This window comes from Nicotiana tabacum, chromosome 18 (genome assembly GCF_000715075.1).
Source record: "Nicotiana tabacum cultivar K326 chromosome 18, ASM71507v2, whole genome shotgun sequence".
Lineage (NCBI taxonomy): Eukaryota > Viridiplantae > Streptophyta > Magnoliopsida > Solanales > Solanaceae > Nicotiana > Nicotiana tabacum.
The window spans coordinates 159026533-159033888 of record NC_134097.1 but is presented as its reverse complement, the minus strand read 5'-3'; the positions used below and the strand labels follow the sequence as shown (position 1 = coordinate 159033888).

The 7356-nt window shown below is 36.0% G+C and overlaps 1 long non-coding RNA gene across 1 annotated transcript; it reads left to right on the top strand.

Annotated features, from left to right (window-relative positions):
* Window positions 1-867: 867 nt before the first annotated feature.
* On the top strand, window positions 868-6495 carry LOC107779132 (uncharacterized). Its single transcript, XR_001646559.2, has 3 exons — window positions 868-1097; window positions 1578-1669; window positions 6008-6495. It is a non-coding gene; the product is annotated as an uncharacterized LOC107779132 (long non-coding RNA).
* Window positions 6496-7356: the final 861 nt, after the last annotated feature.

Here is a 7356-nt window from a genome sequence, read left to right as displayed (position 1 = left end):
TCTTTTCTACCGCACGAACATCTTCTATGTCCTCCCCGTATCTTCTTAGTTGATTTACAACAGCCTTCACTTTTGAAAAATAATCCGAGATGCATTCGGATTCTTTCATTTTTAAAACTTCAAAAGCAGCCCTTAGAGTTTGAAGTTTTACCTTTTTCACCTTGTCAACTCCTTGAAGAGAATTTTGTAAAATCTCCCAAGCTTCATTTGAGGTGGTAGCATCTGCCACCTTCTCAAACATGGCATCATCCAAACATTGGTGGATGAGCGTGAGGGCTTGTTGATCCTTCTTCCTTGTCTTTGCCAAGACCTCTTTTTTATTTTTGGGCAGAGCTTCCTCATTATCGAGTTTTGCATACCCTCTGTCTACGATTTCCCATACATCCTGAGATAAAATAAATAATCCCACCCAAGAATAATATCCACAGCAAATAATAATAACACAAGAGAGTAACAATGACACCAAATATTTTAGCGGGATAAAATACAATATCCGAGTGTAGCAATATTACCACTATAATATTACAACTCAGTAGTGTCAAGAGACTACTACAACTTTGAAAGAAATAACACTCTTTATATAAAACACCTCACTACAATATTACTACCACTCATTAGTTCTCTCACAGACAACAAACTGTGGATTACTCTCTCTAACTTCTATTGTTTCTCTCTTATTTTGGTGTCTTAAGTGAGAGTGAATCATCTTTATTTATAGGCAAATTTGCCAACCACTTAGCAACACAAATTTGACTTATTGCATTGCAAATTGCAAATTGAAATCTTCAGCCGCCCATATGCATTCAAGCAGCCTATTTTGTCCAATTTTTTCAATCTTCTTCTTTTGGTTGATGAGGTGTGGACCTCACAGTTGAATGTGATATCGAGATCCTTTTCATCATGGAAAAGGGAATAAGAAGCGATATGTTTGTTGTGTTTACTTAATCTTTTGACCTGAACCAGAGGCTCTTTCAAGGACCTATGTAGTCCTTACGCATCTCAATGCTCATGAACCTAAAAATGAAAGTGCATATGATAGTGTTTCTGCACTTGGTAAGATATATCAGTTTCATGGTGAAAGTATCGACTCAGCCCAGGTATATGTCCTTTTTTTGGTTACGCATTCTTATTTTTTATCCTCTTGTTTTTGTGTTGTTCTCCTAACTCTTAGATACCCCCAACTAATTCCTTCTTCTAGCAATCACATGCGGAACAGGAAGATATCATGTAATTTTTTTGCATACATGTATTCTGAGATTCTTTCTCCTTTCTCAGATGATACATTCGTATACAGATTTCTAAGATTTGTCCTTCCAACTATAAACTATAGTTGAAGGTGGTTCAGTCAGTAGAAAAGGAACTTTAGACACTTTAATATGTTAAGGAAATTAACTGCAAATATTTGCTTCGTGTGATTAGTACGACTGTGTGTGTTGTTTGTTAATACCTTTTGATAAGGTTTTGTTTCATTGTGAATGTGCTCACCATTAAATTTTGGTAAAAGATAATGATTCTGGTCTGTATAGATGAAATAATGCTCCTCCAATATATAATTCTTATTCCAACTCATTTGATAGGTTATTCCAGCTTGGTTGAATTGCCTTCCTATAAAAGCTGACTTGGTTGAAGCCAAACTTGTTCACGAACTGTTGTCTTCAATGGTCGAAAGGTACTGGATTGGTTTGGTCTAGTTCTATCCTCATTTACTCTTACTTTACTATTTCAAGTCTTGGTCGTGTTACCTTAGCAATATTGGCCAATTGCTTTTTTCGGTTGTTTTTCATTACTTTATAATATTCCGGCATCAATATGATTTATCAAACTTCTTTAAGTTGTTGTAAAACCAAAAATGAGAACATCACAAATGGCAACATATGATTAGAAACGTCTTTCTCAGATAAAATTGTTTGTTTGCCCGAAAAAACGTTTGAAGTAGTATATTAATAGTGTAGTGACTAGTTCAAGTTAATGACAGTGCAACTGCAATAGTTTTGATATGCTCTGGTATAAGAAAAATTTCTATAGGTGGTGAAACGTTGCGGAAGCCAAATGTATATAGTGTGAATAAGTCACAATTACTATACCAAAAATTATGACAGCCACCAAATAATAAATAAGACAATAAAGCAACAATAAAGGGAACACCAGAATTTACAAGGTTCGGCTAATTTTGCCTACTCCTCGGACACAACCAATATTTTATTTCACTCCAAAAATACAAGTGAAATAATACTAAAGAGAGAAGATACAAATGCCTTAAATAGGTGAGAAGGCAAATGAGAGGTGTGTTTAAATCCTAAACATTAGGCCTTCTTTTATAGGGGGAAAATCCCCTCCAAACTCAACTCCCAACAGATGTGGGACTTTGGCATTTTGCCAAACTTCAACAAATCTCCACCTTGGCAAAATTACACATCTTCAATTCTCTCTCAACAACAAATTTTGGTTGTGTCTACATCTTCAATCTTCAGTGTTTAACAATGTTGATCAAATCCAAACAATGTCGAAACTTGATCGCAGTCACCACCTTAGTCAGCATATCAGCAGGATTCTCCGTAGTATGAATTTTCTTCACTGTGACTCCTCCTTCTTCTATGATTTCTCCTACGAAATGATACCGAACATCAATATGCTTCGTCCTTGCATGATAAACTTGGTTCTTCGCTAATTGAATAGCACTTTGACGATCACAAAAAATTGTGATACATTTTTGTTCAACACCAAGCTCCTTTAGCAATCCTTGAAGCCAAATTGCATCCTTCACAGCCTCTGTAATAGCCATGTACTCTGCCTCTGTTGTAGACAAAGCAACTGTTGACTGCAAAGTAGACTTCCAACTAACTGGTGCCTTTGCAAAAGTAAACACATAACCAGTAGTTGATCTTCGTTTGTCCAGATCACCCGCAAAATCTGAGTCACAATATCCAACTACAAACTGATTGTCTTCCTGCTCAAAAACTAACCCGACATCTACAGTATTATGAATATACCGTAGAATCCACTTCACAGCTTGCCAATGCTCCTTCCCTGGATTGTGCATATATCTGCTAATAACTCCAACAGCTTGTGAAATGTCAGGCCTTGTGCAAACCATTGCATACATCAAGCTACCAACAACATTTGCGTATGGTACCTTTGACATATACTCTCGTTCAGCTTCATCCTTTGGCGACATAGTAGTACTCAGCTTAAAATGGGGAGCAAGTGGAGTACTAACTTGCTTAGTCTTGTCATCTATTCCAAAACGTTGTAGTACTCTCTTCAAATATTCTTTCTGAGATAAACAGAGTTTCTTTGAACGTCTATCTCTTATTATCTCCATGCCAAGAATTTTCTTTGCCTCACCCAAATCCTTCATCTCGAACTCCTTCTTCAGTTGAATCTTCAACTTATCAATTTCTTCCGAATTCTTGGAAGCTATCAACATATCATCAACATATAGGAGAAGATATACAAAGGAACCATCTTTAAGCTTGTACAAATACACACAATGATCGTATTTGCTTCTCTTGTACCCTTGCCACAACATAAACTCGTCAAATCGCTTGTACCATTGTCTAGAAGATTGTTTCAATCCGTACAACGATTTTTCAAGTTTGCACACCATATTTTCTTTTCCAGCAACTTTGAATCCTTCTGGCTGAGTCATGTAGATTTCCTCCTCCAAGTTCCATGTAAAAACGCAGTTTTTACATCCATCTGAACTAGTTCCAAATCCAATTGTGCTACCAAAGCCAACATAATTCTAATGGAAGAATGTTTTACAACTGGAGAAAACACTTCATTGTAATCAATTCCCTCCTTTTGGCTCAACTGCATATTATCATGTGACAGAGTCAAAATTGGATCCAATGGCTCAAAAGTGGATTACAATGAAGGTCTGAATCATCACAAATGTAGCTGATTGTGATGATGTTGATGACTCTGTTGTAACTAATGAGAAGTCTGAATCATCATAATCAGCTACATTTGAATCCATAATGTCCTTTCCATTATTATATTTGGCCTTATTCTTCAACTTCGGACAGTCTTTCTTCTAGTGCCCTTTTTCTCGACAAAAGGCACATTCATCTTTGCTGGGTCTGGATCTTGACTTGGATCTTCCTTTCTTTGTCCTCGTTTGATTTTGAGGACGACCCCTCACAAATAGTGCTTCTCCTTCTCCGCCTTTCTGTTTTTCTCGCTTTCATTGTTCATAGCTGTACAAAGCCGAACAAACTTCTCTGAGAGAAACTTCGTCATTTCCATGGAGTAGAGTAGTTTCAAGGTGCTCGTACTCATCAGGAAGTGACGCCAACAACATCAAGGTCAAGTCACCATCATCATAAGTTGTATCCATATTTTGCAAATCTGTGACCAACTTATTGAAACTGGTGATATGTTCATTCATCGTGGTACCAGGAACATAGGTGAAGTGAAACAGTCTCTTCTTCATGTACAATTTATTTTGACTGTTTTTCTTCAAAATTTTATCCTCCACTGCTTTCCATAATTTACTTACAGAAGTTTCCTTTGTGTATGGATATTTCTGCTCTCTAGCAAGGTAGGATCGAATGGTACCGCAAGCAACACGGTTGATAATTCTCCAATCTTCTTCTCCAATAACATCTGGTTTCTTTTCTTCAATGGCCAGATCTAGCCCTTGTTGAAAAAGGACATCTAGAACCTCGCCTTGCCACATCCCAAAATGTCCGGACCCGTCAAATATTTCTACTGCAAATTTCGCATTTGACACAATTCTTGTCATAAGCGAAGATGCCAATGATGACGTGTTGTTGACACTTGATGTAGATTCTTCTTGTTTATTGTCTCCCATATTTGACACAAATATTATTTAATAGCTGACGACACAAATCAAGATTATTTCCTTTCTAATGTAGAAGATCAGACTAAGCTGCAACCACAGAGCATACTCAGACAGAACCTTGACTCAGTTACCAAGATAAATCTTTTCTGATGTGGAAGATCAGACTATGCTGCAACCACAGAGCATACTTAGACAGTACCTTGGCTCTGATACCAATTGTTGCGGAAGCCAAATGTATATAGTGTGAATAAGTCACAACTACTATACCAAAAATTATGACAACCACCAAATAATAAATAAGACAATAAAGCAACAATAAAGGGAACACCAGAATTTACGAGGTTCGGCTAATTCTGCCTACTCCTCGGACACAACCAATATTTTATTTCACTCCAAAAATACTAGTGAAATAATACTAAAGAGAGAAGATACAAATGCCTTAAACAGATGAGAAGGCAAATGAGAGGTGTGTTTAAATCCTAAACATTAGGCCTTCTTTTATAGGGGGAAAATCCCCCCAAACTCAACTCCCAACGGATGTGGGACTTTGGCATTTTGCCAAACTTCAACAGTGAAACCATTTAATACAGATGGATTATTGACTTCTCTGATGCCGCGGTCCAACTTGACAAAATCATCTTGCTGGTAGTTACTGCGTTTTCAGTAAGCAAATTAGACATCTTGCAGGTCAGACAGAGAACTTCTAGGTCCCAACTACCTATACCTTACAAAAGTTGTTTCAGTTTTTGCAGAGGTCAGTTTGAAATCAAACTATTAGATGCTAGATTTAGTTGTTTTTATAGATATAAAGATGTTGCAACTGTGATTCTTTTACTTATTATTGGTAAAAATGTATCAAAACCTTATGAAATTTGAAGAATTACATTTGTCTGAATTTTTGTTTGTTCACTTTTTTTCAAAGTATCAATTCAACTAACAGATCTCTACCTGACAATATCTGTTAAAAAATTAGGTAAAAGTTAATTTATTAGAGAAGAGTAAAAAAAGGTCCAATTATGTAGCGATATTACTGTTCCAGGATCTCAAGTTAAATAACATCCCCATGTTTCTTTCCCCTTTGCTTTTAATTTTGTATAGATAGTTGATTGATCAGTGGATATGACTGTCTCATTATATTTTCGAATGTAACCTTTTATGTATATGTAAACATTTGGTAATTGACTGTTACTTCTTCTGTAGGTTCTCTGTTCTGAAAAGGAACTTGCTACAAAAGAAACTGCAAATCGCATAATTAATGTATTGAGACATTCTAAGCAAACACTACCACCAGCCATTATGGAATCAACATGGTCATATTTTTTGCCTCAGCAGGAGATGGAATTGAAATCCATTCTATCAGCTGAAGAAGATGCTATCTTTTAGCTAATTCAATGAACTTACTACTCCTGAAAATTTCTGTTGGATCATAAAATTTTCCCATGATTCCTATTCTATGTCCTTTGGTAGGTTATTCCAGCTTGGTTGAATTGCCTTCCTATAAAAACTGAGTTGAGAAGCCAAACTTGTTCAAAAACAGCTGTGTACTGTATTGATTTGCTCTAGTATTTATCCTCATTTACTGTTTCAAGTCTTGATTATGTTACTTTAGTATTGGTCATCAAGGCTGCTTACAGGTGTATGGCATTCCTAGTAATTCAACTAATCTAATTATTTATTTGGTTTTGCCAGTCCATTGGTTGGCACACTTGCTTTTGGCAATTGATTTTCATTACTTAATTACGTTGGTGTAAATCCAAAAAAGAGAACATCACAAATGTAGAACAACATAAGTGTAACGTCTGCTACCACATCGAAATAAGCTAACCTTCGTGCTTATGAAAAGAGACATGGCCAGAAAGCAGTGACAAGAGGTCAGTTGATTGACTGAGCACATTGAACAATATTAACAATGGTGTTAACCATCTCTACGGCAGTGAAGTGGAGCAGTGGGATGGACTTTCTTGCTGTCGGCGAGAAGGACTATTGTGTTGCCTCATAATCATGGAGGAGTTCGTTATTTCTGCTTTTGTTGTACCATTCAGATCTTCATTGTTATGGGTGTTAGCATAATGGACAGATCGTAGAATATCTACATTAATATATTCTCGATATGGTGAATATATGGGATATTATTAGGGATATTCTACATTTAATGTAGAATATTGTGTAGCATTAGTTGTAGAATATATGAAGAATATTTTGTAGAATATTTTCTCTAGTGTATAAATACCAATGTATCTGATGTATTTGATTCAAGTAATTGAGATAATCATTCTTCAATTTCTCTCATGCTGTCTCTGTTCTTGACATGGTATTAGAGCCTTCTTTTCATAGTTTTGATTCTTAGTGTCTTTCATCTATGGTTCCTTTCAAATTTTTTTTTTGAAAGTTTAGTTCTCTTGGTTCTCTTGATTTTTCGTCAACAAGCAGTCCTAAGCATCTAGGGCTTTTGGTGTTGGTCTTGATCTTGATCTTGGTTATTCTAGCTATTTTTTTCTGTATCGTTGTGTTTTTGATTTTCTCTATTCAAAAACATGACTTCACATCAG